Here is a 6,257-nt window from a genome sequence, read left to right on the forward strand (position 1 = left end):
AGAGAAGATGAAGAAGAAGAGAAGCTAGGTGATGAGAGAGAGAAAGAGAGAGGGGCCATGGAGGCAGGTGTTCACATGTCTCCACCAGTCAAAGATAGTTTTTATATCTAGGTTGGGTATTGGGTTACGCTTCTGATTGAGCATTACCAAACTTATAAATCCTTTGATTAACATTTTTAAAAAATTGTATAAAAGCAAAAAGGAAAGGGGGGGCATGGGACAGGGGTGTTCTAGGGAGGGAAAATGTGGAAAGGGGATGGCATCTTAAATGTAAATAAAATATAAAAGAAAAAAAAGAAAAAAGAAAAAAAAAAAAAGGAGATACTGAAATGACATAAACTGTGAGGTGCTGAAGCCCTGCAGTCACCTGGAAATGTAAATCCGGACTTTTGTTACTTGTCTGTGTCCATCTACCCAACCAGAAAGACATCAAATGGTGGCGAGTGAGCAGAGAGTCCTCACCGCCTGCCTTCGGGGGTGCTGATGAGTACGGTCTTTGGGCAGACACAGAAGATGTCTGCTCCAAACTGCAGCTTCTGAATGTGCACCCCGCAGGATGCCCCGTGTGTACCCGTGCGGGGGTATAATGGCCACAGTAGCGTTGCATACAGTGAGTCTGCAGACCAGACTTCTGAGCAAATGTCCTGAGGCATGCTTGTAGAATGCAAAACATTTGCTGTGGAAAGAGAACTTGAGAAGTGTGCAAGGTAGATACAGATAACCTTCAAGAATCCAAACAATGGCGTCCGATATGGTGGTGCACACCTTTAATCCCAACACTTGGGATGCAGGGACAGGCTAGCCTGGTCTACATACTGAGTTCCAGGCCAGCTAAGATGACATGACATCGTGAAACTCTCTCTCCAAAAGTAAAAACAAAATAAAAACAAAAATTATGAATTAAAAAAAAATACCTTTATGTATTCTTTTAAAGGGTGTGCCACCATGTGTAAGTGCCACCGTGTGTAGAGGCCAGAGGACATGTGAGAATCAGTTTTGACCATTTCTCTAGCCCCACCACCGCCACCAAAAAACCCAATAATTCTAATTTATAACAATCACTAAGATAAAAGATTAAGTCATTTGAATTGGGGGGGGGTTGTTGGGTTTTTTTTGCTATGTGCTTAGCGTTTTGCTTAGTTGATTCAGAACTATAACCAACCGAGCAAGTCAATCAAGCCACCTGAGAGCAGAGGGTCTAGCAGGGTGGTCTTGAACACTGGCCAGGACCCCTCTGTGAATGGTGGGTTAACCTATTCTGTCTATCCTGCACCCAATAAGGTTCTCCTGAGGCCAAGGGACAGGAGCGCACAGCTGGCTGCCTCTTCTGTTCCCAGTATCACAGGAACCCGAGTCCCCAGGGTGTGAGCTGGCCATTGGTTTTGTCAACCTCTCCCCAACTCTGCCTCCCAGCCCCAGATGCTCCACAGCTCCACAGAATAAAGGACCCACATCAGGGGCTAAAGTGTGTGGGTCACCGTGTGTGGCTCACGCTTTGGAAGAAGGGTATTCCTCCATATCCCTCTATCCCACCTTCATACTCCTACTCCAGTCCAAACATTTGGAGGCCTCTCTTACCCACAGAAAGATCAACACAGTGGGTAGCCTAACATCTACTGTTCTTTCAGAGGACCTGAGTTCAGTTCCCAGCACCCATTTCTGGCAACTCACAACCACCTGTAACTCCAGCTCTGGGGATCTAGCGCCCTTCTGTGGGCTCCAAGGGTATCTGCACACAGATACATATCTACGTACAAGACACATACACATAACTTAAAAGTAAAAACAAGGGATTAAAGATGGCTCAGTGTTGCTCTTACAGAAATGAACTCAGATTCAAGTCCCAGTGCCCATACGGTAGCTTAGAATGGCCTGTAGCTCCAGTTCAAGGGACCCAATGTCATCTTCTGACTGCTGTGGGTACCAGGTACAATGTGCACACATATGTGTACCTGCAGGCAGAACAGTCATATATATAAAATAAGAAAATCTTTGGATTTTTAAGTAAATAAATAAAAATAAAAACAAGTCTTTAAGAGAGAGAGAAAGAGAAAACATGTGGTCTGAGAAGACCCTAGAAGGCTCGTGCTTTACAGGAAAAAACATGTTCAAAAAAAGTTTGGTTTTTTTTTTTTCCAGCCTTATAGTCAAGGTGGGAAAGTGCCACTTGCAAGCCGCAGCTGCCCCGCGAAGGTGGGGCTCTGGCGCCACCTAGTGGACATGTGGAGTACCTGGTCCAACCGCCTGGCTCCTCTGGGTCTCTCTTGCTCCTACTAAAGTTGTCACCCATACGCAATGACAGCCACGGCGAGTCACCGTGGCTCCTGTGACCTCGGGTTGTGTGTGTCCATATGCAGGAGCTCCTGACTGCCTGTAAGTCCCTATGAGCTCTGGGTAGGCATCCTTCCTGGCCCAGAAGCGGATGTCCCTGGGTCTCTCTTACAAGCTCCGTGTGGCTTCTGGCCTGACTGACACTCCTTCTCCCACAGAGGCTGAAAGGAATCGCGACACCGCATACAGGGTCATGGTTCCCTTGCCTAATTCAACCCTGATCTCCTGTCTAAACTTACTGTGTAGACTGGATGGAATAGACACACAAGGAGCAAAAATAGAAGCAAACAAACAGAACACCTGGCTCTCTTCTGTTCCTGGAAGGGTTAAAAAAATAAAAATAAAAAGGAAGTGTCTAGATTTGGAAGGTATAAGAAGGACAAAGGAATTTTTGAAATTTCTTTTTTTTCTTCTTCTTCTTTCTCTCAACAATGCCTAGATTTTAAAACCCTTTCTCCTGCTGGAAAATCCTGGTGTGACAATCAGAAACTGGATACCAACCTTTGTCTTCCACACAATCCTCCCAGAGCCTTTGTCTCCTCAGGCACCTGCTGGCGTGCTGCCCCACCCCCACTTCCTCTTCTGGACAGAGGTCCTAGCTTCCCTGCAATTAAATGTGGCCATGCCTCCAGGTCCAAATCCTGGATGTGAAAAGGGTCCCACCCATGGGGAAGGGTGGCATCTTCACAAGACTTCAGGGAGGTCCTCCACAGCCAGGGAAAGCCCTGCCTCAGTTGGTAGAGTGTATGCCTAACGTGCACGAGGCTCTGGGTTCAATCTCCAACACTGTATAAACCTGCCATGATGGCATACACCCTTAATCCCAGCACTTGGGAAGTAGAGGCAGGATCAGGGGTTCAAGGCCATGCTTAGTTACACAGTGAGTTCCAGGCCAGCCCAGCTAAATGTGACTATCTCAAACAAGTTTCCAAAGCTAAGGTGATAGTGCATCACAAATCCCTAGACTGAAGAAACAGAGGCAGGAGGATTGCCATTAGTTTGAGGCCAGCCTGGGATACACAGTGATACCATATTTCAAATAAAACATAAAAATACATCTATTTTTATGGAATGTGTGGCAGGATGGATGAACGGGAACCTCAGCTGAAGAACTGCCTTCATCAGACGGCCTGTGAGACATTCTCTTGTTTGCTGATTAATGTGGATGGAGGGCTCAGTCCACTACGGGTGGGACCATCCTTAGGCAGAGGGGCCTGGGATGTAAAAACTGTGGGAGCAAGCTGTGGGGAGGGTTCCTCCACCACCCCTACTTCAGTTCTTGCCTTCAGGTTCCTGCCTCGGCTTCCCGCCATGATGCACAGTAATGTGTAAGTGGCGGAGACCCTGCCCTCTCTAAGTTGCTTTTGGTCACAGTGCTTCTCACAGCACCAGAAGAGCAAGCTAGGACATGTTCCTCTTCATCCCTCCTGTCCCCGGCCACTTCTACCCTTGAAGCTGACTTCTCCGTCCCCAGACCAGGCCTCGACCTCCTGCCTGCTGCACCCGTCTGTCCCCACCCCCACCTCCAACCCTCTCGGTTTCCCACCAAGAGCCTCAAGGTCTTTGCAGAACAGGAATACAGCTTTTTTTCACAAGCGCCTGCCCCCACCCCATGAACCCTCTCTGAGTGTCTCCCTGCTCTTAGGCAATGGCACCAGGAGGTGTAGCTCAGTGACATGTTCAACATAACATGCAAGAGAGCCTGGAGTTCAAGCCCAGCACTCAAAAAAAAAAAAAAAAAAAAAAAAAAAAAAAAATCGCATTGCTTAAGCCAGCAAGGTAGCATAAACCTGAAGAGTTCAAGGTCAGCTTAGGCTGTGTAACAAGACCTCATGAAAAGAAGGAAAGGAGAGAGGAAGGGAGGGGGAGATGGAAGAGGAAGGGAGGGAGAAGGGAGAGATGGAGAAGGGAGAGATGGAGAGAGCAGGGAACAATGGAGGGAGGAGGAGGAGGGAGAGACGGAGAAGGGAGGAAATGACAGGAGTCCTAGGTCCAGCTGCCACTGCAGCCTCTACTCAGTCAGTCCCCTGGGCCTCTGTGCAGTCCCTCACACCTCTGGAGCTCTGCTCCCTGGGCTCTGTCCTGCCCATAGATCCCTGACCCCTTGTTGAGAACGTCCTGAGCCTTAAGTGCCTGCCAAGTGTCAAGAAGTTCAAGAAGTCCCCACACTAAACCTCTACTGCCATGCATCTTCCTCTGGAGTAACTGCTCACCACAGGCTTGTAGTTGTCTGGTTGTGGCAGTTTCCTTTCCTAGCCCCAGACTGTCCGCACTTACTCCCTTCCCTATGCCCAGTGTGCCTTCTCTCCAGATGTCAGTAGAACTGACGCTTTACCTCCACATAGTTCTCCAAATGTCATTGCCTTGTCAACTCAAACCTGCAGCATCTCTGCCCCCCTCATCCCTACAACCCCCTCGGCCCCACCCCTCCCTCAGCCCCACCCCTCCCTCAGCCCCACACCCCTCCCTCAACCCCACCCCTCCCCAGCCCCTCCCCTCCCTCAGCCCCACCCCTCCCTCAACCCCACCCCTTCCCTCAACCCCACCCCTCCCTCAGCCCCACCCCTCCCTCAGTCCCACCCCTTCCCTCAGCCCCACCCCTTCCCTCAGCCCCACCCCCTCCCTCAGCCTCACCCCCTCCCTCAGTCCCGAGCTATCTAACTGCTTTCCCTTCTGCTGGAGTTGATGTGATAGTAAATATTGATTACCAACTCCATGGCATCTGGTCTCTCCTGAGAAACAGATCACTGTGCAACCCATGGCTGGGTTATTAAGTATGGAAGACCCACACTGAATGCGGGCTGCACCATCCCGTGAGCCAGGGGCCTGGACTGCATGCAGAGGAGCCTTCATCTCTCTCTGCTTCCTGATTGTGGATGTGGTGTGAGTAGCGCGTCACACTCCCGACCCCATGCCATTCTCTAGAACTAGAGGCCAGAATAAGCCCTCTCCCTGGAGTTGTTCTTGTGTTCAGTCACAGCCAACATAGGTGTTCTCTTCATTTACAAAAACGTTGCTAGGCAAGTCAAGACTGTGTGCCTGCACACATGTACGCCCCGTGCGGAAGCTGAACCGAGGCTCTTGGTGACCTTCAACTACACAGTCGACTTCAGCCACAGACACTGTGATGGGGAGCAGAGCCCCTGAAGAGTCATCACCTAAAATTTTGTGTACTCTGAGGGAGTTGTGTCTTCTGACATACCATTGACATTATTGTGTATGTGCGCAATGTGTGTGTGTGTGTGTGTGTGTGTGTGTGTGTGTGTGTGCGCGTGCCACAGATACCATGGGGAAAGTTAGAGGACACATTAATGCAGTTGAGTATGTCCTTTAGTGGGTTCCAGGGACTGAACTCAGATCTCCAGACTTGCTTGGCAAGGCCCTTTACCACTGAGCCATCTCTCCAGCACCTACGTATTCGGTTTTTTTATCCTACTTAATGAATATATTCCTCTCTAACCTATCAACCCTGAGGTCAGGAAGGTTTCCCTCCCCCTCCCTTCTTTACATCAAGGGATCTAGAATAAAGCCTGACATAGCCTGGCCACCTGATGGATTTGTGGGCAGAATAATGAGAGATTGGTTTAGTGCAATGGGCACGATATTTAGAGAGTTTGTGTTTATCTATAAACATTCACGCGACTATTTACTTAGAATTGAAGACACAAAACTGCATGTATTTCCTTTAAAATGAGAATGGAGAACAGTCGCTGGCCCTGGCAAGTGCTTTTAGAACCATGGAAAAGCAAACTATTTTATGTCTGTCTTTCTTTCGATTTTGTGTTTGTTTGTTTGTTTGTTTGTTTGTTTTAAGGAATGGCCTCACAAAGTCATAGTGCCTCCCACTCCTGCATTCTGCCTAAAGACCCCGGTTGTCCCCAAGGTATGCTGACACAGCCAACCGGCTGCTTTAAGGATGCTCTGCG

This window comes from Arvicanthis niloticus, chromosome 5, assembly GCF_011762505.2.
Source record: "Arvicanthis niloticus isolate mArvNil1 chromosome 5, mArvNil1.pat.X, whole genome shotgun sequence".
NCBI classification, from domain to species: Eukaryota; Metazoa; Chordata; class Mammalia; order Rodentia; family Muridae; genus Arvicanthis; species Arvicanthis niloticus.